General features: G+C 33.8%; 1 protein-coding gene and 1 long non-coding RNA gene across 6 annotated transcripts in view; one reads left to right on the top strand and one right to left on the bottom strand.

Annotated features, from left to right (window-relative positions):
* Window positions 1–23,253, top strand: part of LOC117227272 (uncharacterized) — a 197,053-nt gene that overhangs the window by 30,948 nt on the left and 142,852 nt on the right. The window lies entirely within an intron of this gene.
* LOC143259579 (uncharacterized) lies at window positions 16,971–19,135 on the bottom strand. The gene is made up of 2 exons (XR_013033592.1): window positions 18,732–19,135; window positions 16,971–17,765 (listed from the first exon to the last, which is right to left on the bottom strand). It is a non-coding gene; the product is annotated as an uncharacterized LOC143259579 (long non-coding RNA).

The raw sequence follows: 23,253 nt of genomic DNA, 5'->3' as shown, positions 1-23,253 counted from the left end.
ACATGAGTATATTAAAATAGACGATATACTTAGTAGTTACATACTCAAATGCTTGTTTCATAATAAAATGAGTTAAGAAGTTCTTTAGTTAACCTCGTTAATCGCATCTAACTCTGATAAGATTTTCTGAAGACTGCGTTTTTCTAAAAAAAAAAAATTTTTCCTATTAGCACAAAACAACCACTAATGTAATTAAGACAGGAAGGTTACGTATAGTTTTCATTATTTACTGCAATAAAACGTTGCCAGAAAATAAGATCATTTCAGGAAACAATTCAGATGATCAGCTGATATTGATTAAATAAACCATAAAAACTTTCATTATCTTATCTGTCGTTTTCTCAATTAATACGCGGCCGTTTTCTCGGAGTTCGGCCAGTTCTACGAGAATATTCGCCAAATATTTAATATCCGGCAGGATCTTACGATTCAGCCGAGGCGACGAGCAACGAGCTGAAAATAATTATTGTGAAAGTAGAGTTGGAAGAGTTGATTACAGGAAAGCTACCGGATAATTTTGGGCAGACGTCGCCATGGACGTTGGTTGTATAGCGGACAGCCCCTGTTGGTCCTTACGACGGGCTTTCAGCCAAAGAGATTAGTGCCGCGCCTTCGGCCAGGAAGTCTCGCGGAAATCAGCGAAAAGCTTCGCCGCAACTCATCGTCGCTCTTCCAGCTATAATCTCATTACCGTTGTCTTCCCCCTTTTTACCCGTTAACCGGATATGACCGTTTAATTCGTTCCAAGATGTTGAGAAGGTTGAAATAATTAGCGCACTTTTATGTTACTTCCAATCGAGGAAACTTTGGTACTGTTAAGTGGAACTGTAAAATTATTTAGTTTCTAATTCCGAAAGTGAATGTTATTAACTATATCGATGCGATCTTTAAATCCACTTACAAAGTTGCATTTATTTGTTTTAATGCTTCATGTTATCAGTGGATCGCAGGTTCTTCTTTTTTTGTATCAATTAAATTGATCAGATATACAAAATTTCTTATCTTCTAAATTGTTTTAGTAAGTTGTAAATAGTACAATAGTATTTTTTTCATTCTTCTAACGTTTTTACTTTCTTATATTGTAAGTGTTCATTTTTGTCATGAATGCATAGACAATCTGTTGCCAAAATACCAGTAAATAAAACTATGCTACATAGATAGCTACATATTTATAATAAATGGAAGTCGAAACTAATATAAAATTAGGAATTGCCATCACTGGAATTGTCAGTACTTTTAGATCTTTACATTTCGATATTTTCAATAATTACTCCTGGTAATAGGGGACAATAATTGACAATAGCTACATTTTTTTAAATTTAGAATTAACAAAATGTTCACTATTGTAGCGAAACAACATTTTCATTAAAAAAAGACCACCCACGTAATTTCATTTTTACTTCTCCTCCTATTTCGAGCCATAAAATTTGTCTGACACCGTTTGTATCATGAATATTCGACTATCCTGTATACAATTTTCGATCAAAAGACGAAATAAAACTGAACAGAAACTCTTTCGAGTGTGCACCAACATACGTACATACAAGTATAACGCTAACCTACTTGGACCAGCTACGCGCTTAGTATTTACTCCGCAGAGACTACCTGACTTCTTCAAATAAAAACCACCTCTGGAAAACAAATCTGCTTTGAGAAATGTTTGCAGATGCACGGAGTTTGAAAATGCCACCGTACTAATCAAAATAAGCGTAAAGTTCTTTTACGCAAAGCATGAGAATAACCAGTAACTCAGAAATAAGTAAACCAAGCAATTCTTGTTAATCGACAAAGTATTGAATATCGAACACTCACGATGTACATGGGATAAATAAAATTATATTTCAAGAGAATTATACTTCAATACTTCAATATATATAATATATACTTCAATATTCAATTTATCACTTCAAAATAAGATAAACAAATTTTTAAAGAATGATCAACCTGTAACTTTAATATAAAATTTTTCAGTAGATTTTCTCAAACAAAATGATCTAATTCAATGTTACAGTATGATTTCATGATAATCATCATCCACTAAAGTTCTTACGGCATCTTATTATGAATTATATTAGAATTTATATGGATAATTTAGAACTCTCGTCATCCCGTAAAGAATAGACTATAATTAATTATGTAATTTTGAGTTTTGAGCACATTTGGAGAACAAGTCGTGTTTGATTGATTTGTGCTCATCCTAAAATTGTCTGGGATCCGGTGAAATTCGTATTTCAGTAAGGAAGATTTTGTTGTAGGGATGGATTATTTAGGACTGTCAGTGGTAGGCTGTTAAACGTATGCGTTAAGAAGAGAATGGAACCCCTAAGCCCGTGAGCACTTACATGCTGGTGGGTGATGTCGCGTATACGTAAGTTGAGGAAAGCTTATTACAAGATTGATGGCAATGGTAATGGTATAATATCAACGGTGCATTAATAAACAACATGTCCAAAAAGATGTACAGTTGTACATTATACATATACACTGTACACGACGAAAGCTAATCCATTATATGATATTAGAAACATGATCATCAAATATGATCATCATATTTGATCTCAACATGTAAATGTTGAGATTTAGCGTTTACCTATTCAACGTTAACTAGAATGATAAGATATAATAGAGAAAATTATTATTACGACTTTATATCATATTCGTATTATTTATTATTTATTTCTATTATTTTTACGACTTTATATTATATTCGTATATCAAATCATATATCGCTTATCCTTACATCATATTCATATTATAAATCATATAAAAATCATGACAGATAAAATTTGTCATAAATATTACAAATTAAACAATATAGCGAGTCGCGTACGAACTAACCATTGAAAGGGTTAAATTAAAAGTATATTTACATACTTATCGACTTCCTTGAATAGATTCGCCAATTGTTTTCCTGAACTGTAATCTTATAACTTATTCCCTAATCTGAAAAATAAAGTGACTAATGTGTCTTCTTTTAGAATAGAATCAAGACTGAGTTTTCGTTGAATTTTCTGTATGTAGAAGTAGACTACGGATTTTATGCATTAAAACAAGAAAAAGATTACAAGAATTAAAATGAATCAATATACATATTACTTTTAATATAATAACATTAAAGACAAGAAAAATGGTTGCAAATTTGCTCGTGTGTTTTACAACAGTTGCTGAATATTTTCGTTTTGCAGAAAAATCTGCAGTCTATTTGAAATATCGAAATAAAAACTGTGAAACCTATCAATTTGATCGACACAGTAGGTTTAGTGTTAATCATTGTGCTATCAACGTAAGTAATGTACGAACGTACATTGTCAAACGTGTGCTGTCGGTTTGGAACTATTCCTCATGATTTAGGAATATGAAGTTTCGTATTTAACAGTTTAATATTTAACAAATAATATTTCGATGAAATAGATAATTTCGGTCGGAGTGTTGGTCGTAACTCGAAAGTATTTAGCACTCAATGTCGCGTAACTATCGGTTTCAGCTGAATACTGGTGTGCAAACGTTTACATATAGCAGGAAATATCTACTTGTTGCTAGACAAGAGCCGATATAGCGTTTGATGTTGGCAGAGGAACAATCCCGATAGATATAGGTAGAAATTTACCCGAAAACATCATCGCCGCATATATTATTTCGAAAATGCTAACAATTTCGACGATGATCATATGATACAATCTTGCAAAATATTCTATAGACTATAATGCATGAAATAACTTAGGTAATATGAATGCTTTAAATAAAAATGTTTGTTATAATCAATTGTACACATTCAATACGATTGATCACGAAAGACTGGAATATTTTTTTTAAAAACAGCGGTTCATAGACACTGTTTATTCCTAAAATATATTTTTTCGTATAATTTCCTCTAGGAAGATAGTACCACGTTGGTGTAATGCTTCACGTTTTATCAAATTCAATATTGTCAATATTTTGTTATGAGCGAAAGATTGCCAGAAATCAATATCTTTACATTGAAATTATCGCACTCGATTTAATCCGTTACTCGAATGTTCTTTTCGAGAGGAAAAGACAAGATGGCGGATAATTGTTACTTATAAATGATCTAAAATTTTACTTCTCGATATCTGCCACTATTTTGCTCAGAAATGTGGCCGAGTTCTCGTAAATCTAATCAACCGATGGATCAAATAAGTTCATCGTCTGTTAACGCGTTTCTCTATTTTTCACGTCATCACGAATTTTAGTTCAGCTATATTATCATAATTATTTATATATCCTTATACCTTTTCAAATTAAATTCGTTACAATTACCATTGTATCAGTTAGAATAGACGCAATTCTACCAACAAACAGCTTACAACCAAAAAGTCAAAAGCAACGTTACATTATGTCTGCATTTCAATCTTTGTGATCATAAAAATGGACTATGTATTTTTAAAAATCCATTGGAAGCAGTGTGTGAATTGCTGCAACGAGGGATACTCTGTTTTCCGCCTAAAACCACTTTGAAACCAAAGTCCTAATCATTGTCGGTAAATTACTGGCATCCGAGGCGACGTACGAAATCCTATGTCAAAGCCCCTTCCATAGTTCCGCGCGATAAGAAGAGCTTCACGACAGCGTCCTATGAGCTTTTCCCTTTAATCAAAACATATCGTACCAACGTCCATGCGCGGCGTACAGGATAGAACGTGTGTCCTTGGTGCACGTACAGAAATGTGCATCCAAAGAGCTTGAGCAAAGTAGATTTAAAAATGGGAACAAGAAACATTATTCAACGTCAAAACGTGAGACCGAAAGTGGCTACACTGCTGTGTCTGCAAATGCGTCCGAACAGATTTTATTCACTTCCGTTGTAAATTCTATTGTTTCACGGTGGTTTTTCATTTGTTATTTCCTGATACTGTTGCTGACAAAGGAAGTTATACAAACGATATACAACGATTTTTATTTGCTTTCAGACGGAATGATTCACGAAAAATTGGACACTCTGTAACGATTGAAAAATTATTAAATCGAAAACAGGTACTTACAAGGACCATGAGGCAATAATGATGCAATGATATCTTTCTTCTTGTTATCATCAAAATCTTTCGAGGATTATTGATAGACAGTGGATTTTATGCATTTATAACAAAGGTGTTTCAATTAGGTTACAGTGTCCCGATTAAACAAATTGAAACCTGCTTATGTTGTTTTAAAAGTTGTTCAGTATGTTAAACTTGGAAACACATTTCAAGGCCAGTGAAATTTGGAAATACAAATATTCAAACTAATATAAATATCCAAACTGAAAGTATTCGAACTAACGCTTGCTCCATCAAATATTTTCTTTAACAAAAATAATTTTCGTGAACAAGTTTCGGCGAAGCAGTTACTTAATATAATCGTTATGTACAGTTTTCAAGAAATTTGAAATTTGTCATCTACGTAAACTTTTATTACTGACTTTACTGATTCATATATGCACAGAAAGACTGACGAAACTACAACACCTAACGTCGTTTATTTTATGACTCACGAGATACTGAAAGGGCTATAAATTATACTACTGTCGAAAGAGTTACTTCTTTTACGTTTATTCATTGCAAAATCAATTGCGAAGTCTGTAAAAATATAACACGATTCATTTATCTTATATTTCTCGTGTGCTGTGTTTTGTAGATAATCTGATAAGTAAATAACCCCTGCTTGCTATTAACTTATTTATTTATTATTAATTATGTAGAATACCTTTCGTTGGATGTAGAAGCGTCGGGTATTTCCGTCGTATTCAAGGAACTCGGCCAATTCTCAGTATGTGACGATTATTTTTGAAGCAAAACAGTCGTGGCTATTTGTTTACATCGCTATTTTCGTTAATTCTGTATAAAACTAACAACACTTCACGCGAATCCAAGCGAATCTTAGTCTGCATCGAGTTTAGATATCCATCTCCTAGCGACGAAATATTCTAAATTTTCAGACTATGTTGTGAGGTTGTCAACATTAAAAAAGGAACGTCAACTTTAAATAAATCACACACAAAAATTGTAAAAATAAAGCTGCAAGGACATTATAATAATAGAATTCAGTATATCTCAACATTTACAAATGTAAATTGAAAACTTTAAAAGATAAAATTTATATTATAAATTTTGAGAGAACTCTAGGGTAATATCATTTCGGATAACGAAAAATGTTTAACTTTAACTATATCATACTTTTATAAGTAAGCACTAAGTAAAACATTTATCGATTACGATATTGCCAAACTTCCAGGGAATAAATATTAAATCGAAAGTTGTACTTAATATACGCTGATTAAACATTCCGGCAATACGAAAGGGAAGTACGGAAAATCCGTCCGAATAATTTTCATCGATTAGATTTATCCAATCAGGAAAGGGTAGCAGTCGTTTTGCTCGCACGTTAAAGAAATGGCGGCGCACGTTCGTCGCTTGCCGGCGGATGTCTTTGAAAGTGAATTTGGCAGCGCACCAAACACGCCATCGTTGACTACTACTTCCTGACACTGTAATAGATTACCGTGTTGGGACGAATATTGAAATCAAAGGAGAAGTCCGGCTCTGACTGTATACCGTTACGTAATATCCCGATACGCCCCGATCGGAAGAAGGAACATCTATTTCCGGCTAATTGAAACCTCATTATTTCGAGATCAGCCTAGCATTCGTCTCTATAAGTCACGCGTGAATTATCGATAGGGATATCAATGACGTACACAGGATATCCTGAATTCGAGATAATCATTCGCCGCCATTTTGATTCATTGCGGCACCTTGAGGCAGTTTGAAAACGCACGGAACGTGTTGCGAGCGTCGACGTTACTATCAATGGAATGCTTTGTGCACTGAATAAAAATAACAATTAATATCGTATGAAGTAGTCATTCTTTATTAGAGGAGTGATTTAATGAATTCTTTATTGTTCGCGATGATACATTATATTCGCGATGATGGCATTCTTCTCGATTGTTTTGGAGACTGTTGTTTCTGATTATTCGGTATTTGAAAATGTAAAATTTTAGGAATCTAGAGAAGTTTACGTTTGGTTAGATTGTTTATTGCGTGCAGGGAAAGTGGCATTTATTTATTGAATGTGATATTAACTAGAAAGATTTATATTTCATTTCAAATCACATGTGGATCTGAAGAGGACAGCAGAAATTTTCTGCATCGATTATAAAAACGAGAGGCCAACTGGAACCCTTTTTTCCTTAATAATACTAATAAGATCAGAATATTGAATAATATTTTTAATCTTCTCCAGTTTTAAATTCCCTTAATAATAATATTAATAAGATCAGAATTATATTATTAATCATTTATATATATATATAAATATTTATAAACACGTCGTGTGCTGATTTCATGTGTTTCTTATTAACTTAACTCTTTATAATTTAACCTTTTTATGCTAACACTTTTGTCCAGTAGCATAAACGTATCAATGGTATCGAACAAGTTACAATAACACTCCAACTTGCACCAGCATTTCCAATACACCGGGTATAATCAAATCTTCTTTTCTATCAGTTCTGCTGGACAATGGCGGAAGCGGCCAGCCGACGTAAAGGAATATCGAACGGCCGATGCTATTTTTTTTTGCTCGCCAGTGGCCATGCCGTTATCGTAAAAGCGTTTCAAAACGAAGAAAAAGTATGCGTGGCCGTTGACGCATCCGGCGCGCCACCTTCTTTCTTTTTGTATATCGTTTGCACATGCAACGCCGTAATGAATCGTCCCGATGCAGTCTATCCGATACAGTCCGATGACAAATAACAGGAATCACGTGCTGGAAGCGAGCGGAGCTCTATTTGCACGGTTGATTGCTCACATTAGTTGAACGCGTTGTAATTACTCGCAGGGAAAAATACCAAATAAGAAAGATCGCCTGCGAAAGCATTTTTACCAGAAGATTGCAGTGGAATGTTGAAAGCTGATACAATACTGACCGAAAGGTTATTATCGACATAATTAATTGTGACTGTTTCATACCGAATTGGAGCTGAGAAAAAAAAATTTTCTATTAGATAATAACCGTGAAAGAGATTCTTAAATTATATTGATTATGATGAAGTGTTAATTATCAATTTTGGATTCACCGTTAAATAATCGTCGATTAGCATAATTTTAACAAAATATCAAAAATATTTACGTTATATGGTATTATTTTCATTATTTTTCAAATTATAATTTTAAGGTGATGCTGGAAATATATAATTATACTAAATGTGACAACTATGTTAATAGGAAACAATATTCTATTTTATAATCATACGACGATGAAGACAAGATTTTTTTAACATGAATGCTGACTTGGTCATCGATTAATGAATTATTTATTGATGTTTAATGGACTTGTTACAGAACTGTTTGTGTTCGTTCGTATACTTTTGCACCAATATTAAAACATACCCTCGTTTGTAAAAATAAATCATACATAAAATGTTAAACTGGAATTGGACGAAATATAAGCATCGCAATTACCTCTGCAACATGGTCAGTAATACGGTTTAATTACATTACATCAAACGTTATATCTATTCCTATGATGGAGTTCGAAATATATGAATTAACCGCAGCTACCACATTGTTGAAATTAAAAAGCATGATGTAATTGAAGCTTCAAGGAAACGTTCGTAGTATTCATTGCACAAGGACGCGAACACGTATGCAAACATCCTTTCTAATGCGTGCATAAGACAAACATAAGGCTTATTAAAAACATAGAAACAATATTTAACGAACATAATTTTTAATACGAAACAATTTGTCTATTAAACAAATATATGCAAGTTACTTTTAAATACTTTATTTATATAATGTATGCCATTTCGCGGACAAAATGAAAAATACCTTCGCATCAATTGTTTTAACAAGAAGGTTCCTGTAATGGAACTTAATTATTTCTGGTAACACGGGGAAAACAAACGAAGAAACTAGTTTCTAAACTAAACAATTGACAATATCGAAAAATATAACTGGGAAGTATGAAAACAATATTCCCACTAACATAAATCGTCGAAATCTAATAAATTCTTTTCATTTCCATGATCATATTTTATAAGAGTTATGTACACGGGTTTCGTTTTAATTCATCCAAGCAGTCCACTTTGCTTGTTCTTTTCTCAAGAAGTCTTATGACGTACACAAAGATCATTTAATTGAGGTGCAGTTGAGATTTCAAGGAAAAGTTTAATTAAGTAAAAATCTTTTACTGATTTAAACTGATTATTGATTTGGAACTGATATTAAAGACGTACAATGGAAAAATAGAAATATTTCTTATTAGACTTATTTCTATTATCTAATTAGTTACTACAAATTATATTTATTATAATTAAATTTTATATTAAAAATCTATTACAATTTAAATTTATAATAAAATTCATAATAATTAAATTTGGTATAAAACATCTATAATAATTAATTTTATCTGTATTTAAAATTAAGTACAATTTAAATTTCTATTAACAATCTATTATAATTTAAATCTCTATTAAAAATCTACTGTAATTTAACGTTTCCATTTAAATTCCTATAAAAATCCATGTACACCTACAGTACCATGTTTCGTCAGTCATGGTCGGTCGTTGACAATTTAAAAATTTTGCTTCTCACCCTCGAGGTTATGCTAATATAACAATTTATAAGAAACAGTTAGGACGACGTGTCCTGTTTGTCGATGAATTTAATTTATATAATGTACTATGCACACTAGAAAAAATAGAGGCAACATAATGTTTTTCGAATTTAAACAGCAGTTTCATTGTGTATGAATTCTTAATTATAAAATGATAAAATGCATTTAGTTGTTTAAATACTGGAGCTAATTAACAATTACACTAAACAATCGTCCCGAATTGGTATTCTGTTACTGCGTACAGCGATCTGCATAAATTTGAAATGCGTCAGACTGTTAATAAAATAGTCAGACTCGATGAAAAATAGGGCGCTCCACTTCTTCTCTGACGTCAGATAGAAGTCTTGCGATGCTAAAAATGGAGTATCCAGTAATAATCATTTGTTAAATATTAAATTGCGTTGAGTCGTGAAGATAGAATCTAACATTACTTACAGAATGAAATGCAAGGCATATATTACCAAAGGTATTATTATTTTATAATAAGAATGTCATTAAAATTATTATCGAACCCTTTGCAAAGAAGAAACTTTATGGAATGTATTCAGTATCATGCAGTTGTAACATTAATTCAATAATTGTTTCTCTTATTTAAGTTTTTAAATTTTCATAAATTCAATCATGCAATTTATTCAATTTATTTGTATAAATTGCCACAATTTATTTAAACTAATGACAGTAATCGATTCGCTTAAATGTAATACAGAAAAATATTACTTTACTCTTTCATCTGTTTATTTAAAGATCATATTTCATTATTCAAGTACTTCTTTTTATTGCAAATAGAATATTCTTACCAATAATTTCGAAATATTTCTAAAACGATCTCGAAGTTTCTCAGCTGCATTGCGATATTTGCTTTAATTTCCCTTATTCCCGCTGCAAATGCAAATAAAATAAAGTACCTCGGCTGCATGTCTCCCGCATGTTCTCCTGTCTCTCAAGCATTCCAGTTAGTCTGCATTGTTTATTCGTTTTTTTAGCAAGATCCACTTCCTCTCCTTTCAGATACATGCTTTAATACCCACGTTTTCGGTCGATAGTAAGAACTACTAAAAAACCTTCATCCTCGTGAAGAACATTGAAATCATTTCTATTTAACACCTATTTATATTACGTTATTATGATGCCTGTTAAACATGGTACTTCATTCTTTCCATATTTAGCGAATAATCGAGTTGTTATTAAAAGATTATTGCAAAACACCGATCATCGAAATATGCGAAATTATTTTTCATTAATATCCAACCATAAGTTTGAGCTTAATTAAATTAAATATTATATCATCTTTGATATGTGACTACTTTGTGTACCAAAGAGTTCATAACTGTTAATAAATAAATAAATAAATTATTAAACATTATTTGGAACATATCGGTTTATATATACGAAATTATACTAAGTACTCTGTACGTTATCTGAATACGCTTTACACGCGAATAGTTCCATTTGAGGTGATCCATTTGCAACACAGTTCATTGTAAAAATGAGTAAAAACATACTCTAGCAGAACTAATAACGGCTTAAATTATTTTGGATCATCGAAGTTCTACTGTAATCATTTTTATAGATTGCTAGTTTAAAAATGATTTTATAACTATAGCGCCTTAATCAATACGAAGAATGAATAGCGCTATTTTTTGTTATAATTTATGTTTCATTTTAATTTGAATAAAAATATAAGACTGAATACTGAATACAAGAATTTTTCGTCATCGAGATTGATTTTTATGAATGACATTCGAAAAGTAAAGTGGTATTTTATATTATATTTAGTTAGTCTCCTCAAAATTTTCATTGAACTAAGACAGTCTAGTCTCGTGCTTCCATTTAAGGGATTTAAGGGATGAAGGGGTTGAGAAGCACAGCGAACTTGATAATCGGAAATCCCCCTGTCATGACTTGGACTGCTGCAACTACAGTCACTCTTTCAGTGCACGTCCGTTTTACACAGAACATTGTTGAAGTAGAGTTTGCACAATCCGCGGAAACTACTCGCTAACTAGAGCTTTTCACTTTGTTAATGCAGACTTTACTTTAAAGTTTCAGAAATGCCGAATTATTTACCTTCGAGAAACGAACAATATCGAAGTAGAACCGAGGCAAACATTTCCAAGCGTAATGCTTTGGTATATTCACTATTAATGCACTGTGTTTTTCTTAACAGCTTTATAGTAACACATTTTTTTTTGTACAGTATATCAAATTGTTTCTGCGTCAAATTAGTATGTAATATAATTAGCAAATAAACAGAGTTAAAATGTAATTGTGACAGACACACAATACAAATCATTTAATAGTAATTTCTAAATAAAACTTTTATTGAAAATAAATTTTAAAATCATGTCATAATTTTCTTTCGAATTTCCTTTCTTTGTTTTGCATCACTACAGAAATGTCGTTCGCTAATATTCGTAATAAAACAACGTGTTATACAGGATGTCTGATCTTTATACAATCATTTATTTCTTAAACTGTGTATTCGTCATTCGAAAAAATCTGATTTTGAGACCTTAAAGGAAGCTTTGTTTATTTTTCTAAATAGATTTAGTATTGTTTACAGCCCACTCCGAGATCATGCTTAAAATGTAATTCTGAAAGTCGAGTATTATAGTCTTCAAGACTTGACCAATTTATATATTTGGTGCTCAAAAGTTAATAAAATTATTAACTACATCGTTACGCGTCGTAGTTAACTAATCTGATTATATTTACCCTTGAGCATCCGAAATTCAGGATAGAAATGTAACGTTACTGTTTTAATTTCACTAATTGCGCTTACTTTATCTCTCACGGTGAACCGTTAACACTGTAAAGACATAATTAATTGCAAAAAATGTGTATACACTAAACTTAAAGTACAAGTAAAGGCAATTATTCTAAAAATTCACTGAATAGGTATAACTGCCTAGTAATTTTTAAGTAAAACATCAGTTTCAAGAATTTTCTAAAATTACTATCATTCTAACGTGAAGCATACACCGCATAAGTATTTATCGGTTTGCACGGATTCCTGGTACTTTCGTTTTGTAAATTTGGATTCCCTATCTTTTAGTAGTTCACTTGAAATAGCTTTCTGACCTAATTTTCAGCAGCAGCCGGCGTATAGTGATTCGGGTAGAGAAATTAGCTGCTCAATTACTAAAAAATCAATTAACGAATTTATATCGATTTCTAAAGGTCCGTCAATGCTGGAAACAACGGAGTTAAAAAAATTTGTAAAAATTCGTACTTAGAAGACAAGCATAAAGATCAACATTTTAAAAGTAAATTTTTTTATGGATACCTTGGAGGGCTTATTATTTATTTATTTATTGGTTAGCTCCGCCTCCTGCAAAATTAGTGTGCTCCCTGGGCTATTTTTAAATAAACTTTCTACAAGAAATTACCAGATTTCTCGAAATCAAGCAACTGTTATCATTGCGTTTAATGTCTAATTTTTGTGCTAAAATGTAGCACAGTTTTTTCGTGACGCTTATCCGCTTCCACTCTCGCACAAAAAAAAAATAGTTTCTAGCGTGAAAGATACCTCCGTTCTGGCACAGTGTGTGAAACAAAAATGCTGCGAGTGATCGATCATTTAATAGTTGAGGTTAGGCGTCGTTCGCTCAGGGTAGAAAATAAAAAAAAAGTAACAAAATGATGAAACGACAGAGTTACAGTTGAAGTTTTCGTCCAAAAAGTCATTGCTTCCAAAGCCCTTAAAGAATATTCATTATCAGCGTTCTACGATAACAGAGGATGGTGTTCCACGTACACGTGTTCCAAAGGTATACAAAGTTTCGGAAAATCCGTGTCTGGGGAATGCAATTTCGAGGAAAACGCGTTTAAAGTTTTCAGAAAGATATTCATAATACCTATTCTGCAATCTCGCGCGCCCGACTTGTGTTGGGCTGAACACGCTCGCAGCGACGTCAATTTATCGAAATTTCAAAAGATCGTTTTAACGACCTAAGTATTTTCAAAGGACGAGAGAACCTGAAAACACGAACAGCCGAAAATGCAGGGGCTCACAATTTTCCCGCAAAAGTCGCTTTGGCTCGACGAAAAATTCTGCACCAGCGAATATTGTACAGAGTCGGGTAAAGGGATAGCGTCGTTAGTATTAATTATTAACGACGTACATCACACGCGTATGCTTGTCCGCGTCAAATGCAAGCCGGTTTTTAAAATTAATGGAAACGAAGACATGCCGTACTACTCACGCTGATGTCACGCATTGACGTTCGTAGAATGATTTTCAGTGCAAATTTGTTGCTATGTTGAAGCTACCATTTGTTCGCTAATGAAACTATTTTGTTGATTTGCGCCTGAAATAACGCACATAAAACGCCAAAGCCTTTGGTTCTGTGCTGCAAATATACGAAGGCAAGTTCAAGAATACTGATAAATTATTATTAACTTATATACCCTTTGCTCTCGAATAGCAAGTCTGAGATGACTCTAATAATTGCTGTATCATTTTCCAAAAGAATTTTTACATTATTGTCTACATCCAATAAATTGTTAAAACCGTAATTATTGTATGAGAAAATAGGTTCGATATAACATATAAAATGAGAATAATTAAGGCAGTGGAAATATTATGGGTAAGAAGAAATGTCTTGGTTTTGGAGTTAAAATAGCTTCGAATGCAAAGGATGTTGAGAATGCAATTTTCAAAATTGAGAAAGAAAGAAGAACATAATAAATCCGCAGAACAACGATGATACATACATGATATTTCCAGTTGTTTATTCATGCTTGATTTCAAATAACCATTAAGAATAACTATTGTTAATTCACTTTTCTCTTTTCAATTGAAATATTAAAAAATTTCCAGCATCGCAGTCACAACCCATTCCGTTCTGTATCACGAAAATATTCGTAAATCTTGATCAGATCAAGGACAGAGTACGGATAGATAAAACGATCGGAGGTACGTGAATTCCACTTTACGTCTGTTTGAACATTTTTATTTTCACGCGCGTGCTATGTGAAATGTAACCATGGTGGGCGAGAGCCGTTCGGCAACACCTGGGACGAGCCATTTGCCGAAAGACTGGTTGAAATTTTCCATCGGAAAAACAGTTTTCACAGTGAAGACTAACTGGCATGCGGAATAATTCGATCACTTCGGTCTTTGTTTACGGGCTATGGTTTGCGAGACTTTGCACTGGTATGCTTCGAAAACAATCATTTTTGTTGTACTGTTTTCCGAATGTCTTTCTCCGTGTGTTGCACAACGAACTTAAACGCGCACTTTCGCGGACAAAATGAAAAATATCTTCGCATTAATTGTTTTAACCAAAAGGTGCCTGTAATGGAACTCAATTATTTCTGGTAACACGGGGAAGACAAACGAAGAAACTAGTTTCTAAACTAAACAATTGACAATATCAAAAAATGTAGCTGAGAAGTATGAAAACAATATTCCATTAACATAAATCGTCGAAATCTAATAAATTCTTTTCATTTCCATGATCATATTTTATAAGTGTTATGTACACGTAGGGTTTCGTTTTAATTCATCCAAGCAGTCCACTTTGCCTGTTCTTTTCTCAAGAAGTTTTATGACGTACACAAAGATCATTTAATTGAGGTGCAGTTGAGATTTCAAGGAAAAGTTTAATTAAGTAAAAATCTTTTATGGAACTGATATTAAAGATGTACAACGGAAAAATAGAAATATTTCTTATTAGACTTATTTCTATTATCTAATTAGTTATTACAAATTATATTTATTATAATTAAATTTTATATTAAAAATCTATTACAATTTAAATTTATAATAAAATTCATAATAATTAAATTTGGTATAAAACATCTATAATAATTAATTTTATCTGTATTTAAAATTAAGTACAATTTAAATTTCTATTAACAATCTATTATAATTTAAATCTCTATTAAAAATCTACTGTAATTTAACGTTTCCATTTAAATTCCTATAAAAATCCATGTACACCTACATGCGCTACAGTACCATGTTTTATCACTCATTTCAATTGTTGACAGCATACTCTTGACAATTTTGACAGCATACTAGCCCCTAGAAAGTTTGCTCCTCATCCTCAAGAAATACACTGATGTAACAATTTATAAGAAACAGTTCCGTCGACATGTCGTGTCCGTCGATGAATTTTTTCCCGTTCCCGATCACGGATGCTTCAATTACACGAAGCTCCGGATCCGTTGGATTTAACTTCGTCAGGCGTTAAGCCAAATCTTGACACGGAATCGTCAGGATCCTTTTATTGTTCTGGACACAGCCTTTTGTGCACAAATCGGGCTTGCAGACAGCCGGATAAATGCGGGAAACCTAGCAAAGAGAGAAGGAGATCCAGTTGTCTACGTCCGGGCAAAGGCAAAAGAAGCCGGCTTCGTGAAAGACACGGAATAAATCGTGGAGAACTAGCCGACAGATGAATTGTAATAATCAGACTGTAGAAAACGGCTTCGTATTTTTTTTCTGTTCATTGTAAACGCCATTTTGATTAATTCACGATGGGACATCCATTTGAGAGCGTCTGTATACCCGAAGCTGTAAATTGCAAAATTTCGAAGATTGTTTCGTTCTTTCATTGCTTGTGTGATTGTGTTAATGTCACATTATTCGTTGCATTGAGAATGGTTTTAATAGATAATTTCTTATTTTCGACCACGATAAAGGACTTAGTTTATAATTGCAATCTAATCCCATTTAGACAATGGTTTCATTATAAATCTGGGTTATGCTTTCCTATATTCTGGATGGATGAAATTTCAAGAGAATATTTCAAATAACAGTTAAGGTAATATGATATGAAGTGCAGATGAAATAGAATTTTCGATAAGAAACAAAATTTCAACCAATAAAATATTTGTATCGTTTAAATTCGTAAAATTCAGTAATGAAGTAGTATTGTCATACTAAATCATATCGTGCAAATAAATGTATTATTAGACTTTGAATCTTTACGCAAAATAAAATTTGGTTTTGACTTGATTTCTGACCGACAGAAAGAAATCAAATGAAATTTTTAATTTTGTTTGGAACTTATCACATGATTCAAAATTAAATATGTTTATCTTCTATGTTCCAATAAATCCTCTTGTTTTCTTACCAAACCGCATTGGAGTCTGGAGTTCAGAAAAGATTCAGAAAATGTTCGCGTACCTTATTTTCTGTGGTATGAAATCACCGCATGTTATTTCTGTATCTGCTATGCTTCATAATGTATCCGCTGGCGAAATCTCATGCTCTGACGATTTCAATAAATTTTCTTTAAACGTCTTCATGAGAAATTTATGTGCGCATGACTTTCTTAGTAAGAGGGTATATTGCGCTTTGCGTAGGAAATTAAATTGCATAAATGAATTCATTTATATAGATGTATACGAATATAAATAATCTATATAATTCCACGTACTTTCTTACATTTACATTCACAGAAAAAGGAACGGTTTTTAAGCACACAATTGGTTACATTACATTTTATGTAATTTGTATTGTACTTATTTTTTTAATTACGTATCTAGTTTTCTTTATTTAATGTTTTATCCGTTTGCAGATGTTTACAAACGTTTGTTGATGTTCTTCTCCACACTGATGTTATTCACTTATTCACCATCATAGACAATATGATTTGTCAACATTATACATATGCAGTGAGTGTCGAGTCAACTCCACTAGATATACAACAGATTAGACTTCAGAATGTTTACAGATGTTTGCAGACATTTTTTTTCCAGAATCGAAACCGGTGTTATTCACTTATTCACACAGTGCGCGTGCGTATGTAGGTGTGTTATCACATTATACACAGAAAGTGTTGACCAACTCAATTAGACATAGAACAGATTAAACTTAAATATTTAGAGTGGTTTTCAAACGTTTCCAGACATTTCCTTCGAAACTAACGTCTGTCACTGATTCCGCTCTTCTATGCACCAGTTCGATTGTCTCTCAGCATAAACATTCACGCTATCGTTTATTTATTTTTCTCCCGGATATAACAATCAAGACATTGAAATGTCCGTGTCTATCCGTTCTTCCCTACCACCTCTCGTCTTAAAAAAGCCACAGCAGTTATCTCGAACCACGTACTCGATTATGCCCCACATTTCCTCATATCCCTTTATAATATCGCGGTCCTGTAACTGGTGGTGACCCATGTGGAACAGAAACTCTGTAAAAATCGACCAAAAATTTGTCAAAAATATCGATAACCTGATGAGATGCACTGACCGATAAGTAAATTAATAATAAGGATGGAAGGGGTTGCAGGTTGCTGGGAGGAAGAGAGAGAGAGAGAGAGAGAGAGACCGGAGATGTAGGTGGGGGGTTCGATTACCCCGATCCAGCTGCGGGACAAGTTCGAAAGGGGGTTGCGCGTCGAAAGGTCGAAAGTGGCGAGGGTGCGGAGCGAGCAAGGGGTGACGCCGGTCTCTGGTGGGGGTAAGAAAGGGGGATGGTACCTGCGCCAGACCCTCGGGCACGAAAGGGCGGTCGAGTATCGCGTTAACGCGCGACAGTTTCTCGCGAGCCGCGAGCGGTGTCGTACTGTGTCGTTCGTCGTATGCGCAGTCTCGGCTTCACCTTTGCACCTGTCGCCTGTCGCATTTCGCGCTCAAGTTTGCGCTTCGCTGGCGACGCGCGACGTCACGCAACTGCCATACGTTTTCGCGCCGTTTCCGTTCCGTTTTCATTCCTCTACGCACCGTGAAATCCTCTTTCCGTTTTCTGAACCTTCAAAACCGACGGAATCTCGAAATCCGCTTTGACCAGTGACGCAAAGTAAATTGACAATCGCAGGCAGGGAAAGCGTTTGACAGAGGAGAGATCCGCGACGAGGATTCCGTCTAGCTGCCGTGAAGTGTCGTTCTAATCCCTGCGTGTCTATCGATTCGGTGTGCTCGTCGATTTTCGAATCCGGAGTGTCAGTTGTATGCGCTCCTCGTGAATCATCGACGATCCCGCGACCCTCTTCGAGACTAGTCGATGCTCGCGACATGCCTCGTGTAATCTCGTTCGCCGTCGATCCTCTCTCTCCAGAGGGAGAGGGAGAGAGAGAGGGAAAGAGGGAGAGAGAGAGTGAGAGAGAGTTTAATTTCTCCCGAAATTAATCGCAGAGGCGATCGACGAAATTAATTACCGATCTATCTCGTCGCTCGGCTACCGTCAAAGCAGATCCGCTCCGGGGTGTGTTCGCGCAGAGCGTGACTTCCTCGCGAATGAAAACCAGAACCGAGCGTGTCGAGGTGAATCACAGCGCAGAGACACGGTTCTCGAAAGGTATCCGGCCGTCTCTGCTCCGTATCAGTCGCTCCGTTTCTGTTTCGGTTTCGGTTTCGGTTTCTGCTTCTGTCTCGGTTTCGGTTTGAATGCGCGCGGTCGCGACCGCGAGTGGCTCTCCGATCCGCTATTCGGAACCGGGGAATCTCTTTGTCCGTGGTGAACTGTGACAGAGTTAAATCGGCGACGGTGTTGCGTGCGTTGCGGATCAGAATCCAGGGGAATTCGAGGAATGGAGCGCGACCGCATTGGAGACGTGCACTATCTCCGCAGCTGTGCGACCAACTGCATCAACCGGTCGCCGAGCTTCCCGAACTTACGTGGATCGCGTTACCGTAGCTTGTAAGTGACGCATCATGCTTTTTTCACCAACGTTCGAAGCGCTATAATTCCACGCGACACGCATTGGCGAATTTGCCTTGAATCGTGAAGATTCCTTGTAGAACTCAAAATCTTAACGAGCGCTAAACTACACTAATGACTATGGTTTTGTAACAATGACAACATTTAATTTACATGAACCTCGTACAACTTCTCTATTACAATACATACTTGGATGAAAGTTTAATAAGAAATTAATCGTAGAAATATTTTTGTAATTTTCATAATCGTAAATAAAAAATTCAGAAGCCATTTCGACCCTTCAGCTAGTTCTAGTGTTAAATATTCGTACACTAAGCTTTATTTCTGAATATATTCCTTTGCGAATTTTTTGATTACCATTTTGTATGAAATTTTGATGTTCACATACCATGCCAAGCTATATCAATTTGGACAGGTATTTTTCACATAGATAGACCTTTTTTGGTTGGTGAAAACTATTCGGTTAAACAGAAATGTTATGTTTAGCCATTTCACATTGATTTTTGCCGTTCTTTGTATAATACATACAATACAATACATACGTTTAAGTGAGAACAGTGAACGTATAAATTAACAAGGTCTAATAGTATTTTTATTCTCTTTTTAGTCACGTTATAATTAATGAAGGAAATTTTTTTTTTAATTCTAATTTTTATAAAATGGCGTATGAAAATGAGAATTTGCATAAAGATCCACAGTGTAATGATAATATTTGTCTCATTGGACAGGCATTATATGTATCGTATGCATCATACTCGAGTCAGAAACCCTCTTTTCCTTTTTATTAAATAACGATTTGCAATCAAATTATTGAGGCCAAAACTTAGCTTATATTCTTTCGCCTGCTTAACAGAGAACTAAAGAATCCTCAGAAAATATTTTATATTTCCAAATAAAGGTCTTTTAACCAGTGCTTGAAATAATGAATGGAAATGTAAAATGCGGTACGGGCATAATTATCCATGATAATGTGCAAAGTTTATGCATTTACATACCTACATAATTTTATGTAACATCGACCGAGTATCCCATTCGTAAATATAAAATGAGGAAAAACGATGATTTATAAGCAAACCGTTTTACGTAAAGCATGTTGTAAACCGTTCAATGAATTTTCGTAACCGTGATTCCTCAGAAGCCTGCAAACGAGGCACAAAATAACGAGGTTTCTGTTGCACCGTTATTTTTGCTCTTATGAATTAATAGCTGTTTCTGTTTTGAAACAATATATATGTTCAACTAGAATAGACTTCCGTTTGGCGTTTTTCGTACCAACGGGGTGGGGGTTACTTTGAAATCATCGGCAATCTCTTCATGGACTATGTTTTTGTCGACACGAGTTTATCGACACTACAAAATCATCGACAAATATAATCATTGAGACCTATTCTGTGTTTGATCCGTGTTGTATCAGAATTATGTTACGGTAGGTTAGGTTAGGATAGATTAGTTTAGGTTCTGTTGAGTACGGTTGAGTTCGGTTGGGTTAGGTTTGATTGGATTCGGTTGGGTTGGGTTGGGTCAAGTTAGGTTATATTAGTTTAGATTAGCTTTGGTTAGGTTGGATTTGGTTACGTTAGGTTAGCTTAGTGAAGTTATTCTTGGTTAGATTAGGTTAGGACATGCTAGGGCTTGTCATGTCAGTTAAGATCAGGTCAGATCAGGTCAATTGATGTCGGATTTGGTGAGGTCTGGTCATGTCAAGTGATGTGAGGACAGGTCAGGACAGGTGAGATTAGGTTGGAACAGGTCTGTAGAATGAGCGTTGATTAAGAAAATTTGTCGATGCTTTCAGAGTATCGGTAGATGCATGCTGTCAATAAATCTCGATGCGTTGTGTCGATGAAAACATAGTCGGTGAAGTAAAGGTGATAAAAGGACTATAATGTAGAGATATACATCAATTTGTTTTTAAATACTAGGTTATAGTTAATATTTGTTACTGTATTGGTTATTTGTTACTATATTCAAAGTAATCGCAATGATAAAAGGACTGTAATGTAGATATGCATCAGTTTATTTTTAAATACTAGGTTAGAGTTAATATTTGTGAGATCTAGTTGGTGAATCACGTCATTTAGCAAACTAGCTATTATTCTTTCCAATCAATACTTTCTACAGTCTGATACAATATGTTTAATAGTAATTAGTACTTTGTGGTGTTCAGAAGTTAGTATTAATTTTTAATTACTCCATATTGCGTGATCTATTGTAATTCAAGTAATTAGAAATTAAAACAGCTTGCGAGGTTCCAGTAAAATTACTGGGAAATTGTTACCGTTCAATGTTTTTTTGTTCGAACCCGTTAAATACGAAATATATTACTCTTGACAGAAAATATTTGTTTCAAATCGTGATTATGATTGTTGGATGAATTATTTTCGCGTATTATTTTGTATATATTAGATAAATATGGAGCATATTTTTAAATATAAATAATTAAAAATTTTTTTGCCATCTATAAAATGATAAATTGTTCACTCTTCTGTGAAAGTTACAACGAAATTTTTGCAACATGTTATAGTATTCCAACATTCTCTAATATTCTAAACAATGAAGATTTTTATTTTATAATTTATTAGAAAAGCAAACATTCATTTTCATATCAAATTTCATTGCTGTATTAACATACAACATGTATGTACTTGGAAATCTTGTTTGTCACACCTCTTTGACATAAACGTAACGAAAGTTATGAAATTCTAAATAATGGAGTTTTCGCCATATCATGCGGCGTTGGTGTAGCCAAGGAAATATCAATTGTATAAGGTACACGGTAAACCGATGTGTATGCAAGTCTCAAATAAGATTTCACAACAAAATTCCCGAAAATAACCTGCCCGTTTATATTTCACTTAACGCTCCAACGGCGATCGATCTTCGTAATCTCCCGTGCGCCGGATTTCCTTAAACCGTTTTCTTTCTTTGATCGGCGGCCAATAAAGATAAATGTCGGGAACTCGATTTAAGATCCTTCGAAAGGAACGGCGGACGCGCAACTTTAGCTTTATGGACAAATAAAAAAGTCGACTCGTTAAACTTATCTTTTCTAATTTATCCTTCGTTTCTGGAGTACAAATGTAATATGAGTGTCAACAGTATTCTTACACAATAAACTTATCACAGACAGTAAATATTGTAAAAAATACAGTAAAAATTATGGTCATTCGAAACAACATGTTTCAAAGCTGTAATATAGGAAAATCGAAGCCAATTTATCGTAATCGTGAAATGTTTCAAAGTAATCGCTTGTAATGAACCCTTTCAGTGCTGACTAAAATAAAAGAGTATAGTAGAAGAAATATCTACTTTTTATATTATTTTTATAACTTTTTTATATTATATTCGTATTATATGTATGTACTTACATTATTTTCATATTAACAATATGAATGAATAACGCAGATTTGTTATCAAATGAATTGACGTAATCATTGTTTCTGCGTTTAACAATAAACTTAGACTTATCGAATGACGATAAGTTTCCTCTAGGCTCATAGTAGATCGCCTTTATTGAAAGACACTTCATTAATTTCGAAATAACACGCAGGTTAATTATGAACTGAGTTCATTACGCGTGCTCCATTGAATTTTTAATTAAAATCTGCATATTGCAGTAAATGCGATATCGACTACAAAAGTAACATGTTTTAAATGTTTAATACCTTCAAACAACAGTAACAGTTATTTAACTCCTTGCCGTACTCAAGCGTGCAGATTTTTAGTAATAATCTATCTAGTACGATTGTTATTTCGTATTTTTATGTCTCGATAAAATTCTGTTCTCTGTTTATCAATGTTTAAATATTCAAATAAATGTAGGCACGCGCACGCAGTAAATGGATATTTTTCTGCGAAGAAATTACTGCAATAAAAAAATTTCTAATTATTGTAACTGTGAAGAAAGTTGTTGGGTAACGTGTTAATAAAGTGTGATTCTATTCATCAAAAAATTCTTGCATATGACTGTGTTTTCTTTGTTTAACAAATATTCACAACCTATTTGCCTCAAGAGAATA

The sequence above is a fragment of the Megalopta genalis genome, chromosome 6 (genome assembly GCF_051020955.1).
Source record: "Megalopta genalis isolate 19385.01 chromosome 6, iyMegGena1_principal, whole genome shotgun sequence".
Classification (NCBI taxonomy): Eukaryota; Metazoa; Arthropoda; class Insecta; order Hymenoptera; family Halictidae; genus Megalopta; species Megalopta genalis.
Note: the sequence above shows the minus strand (reverse complement) of the source record. Positions and strands in the feature narration are given on the sequence as shown.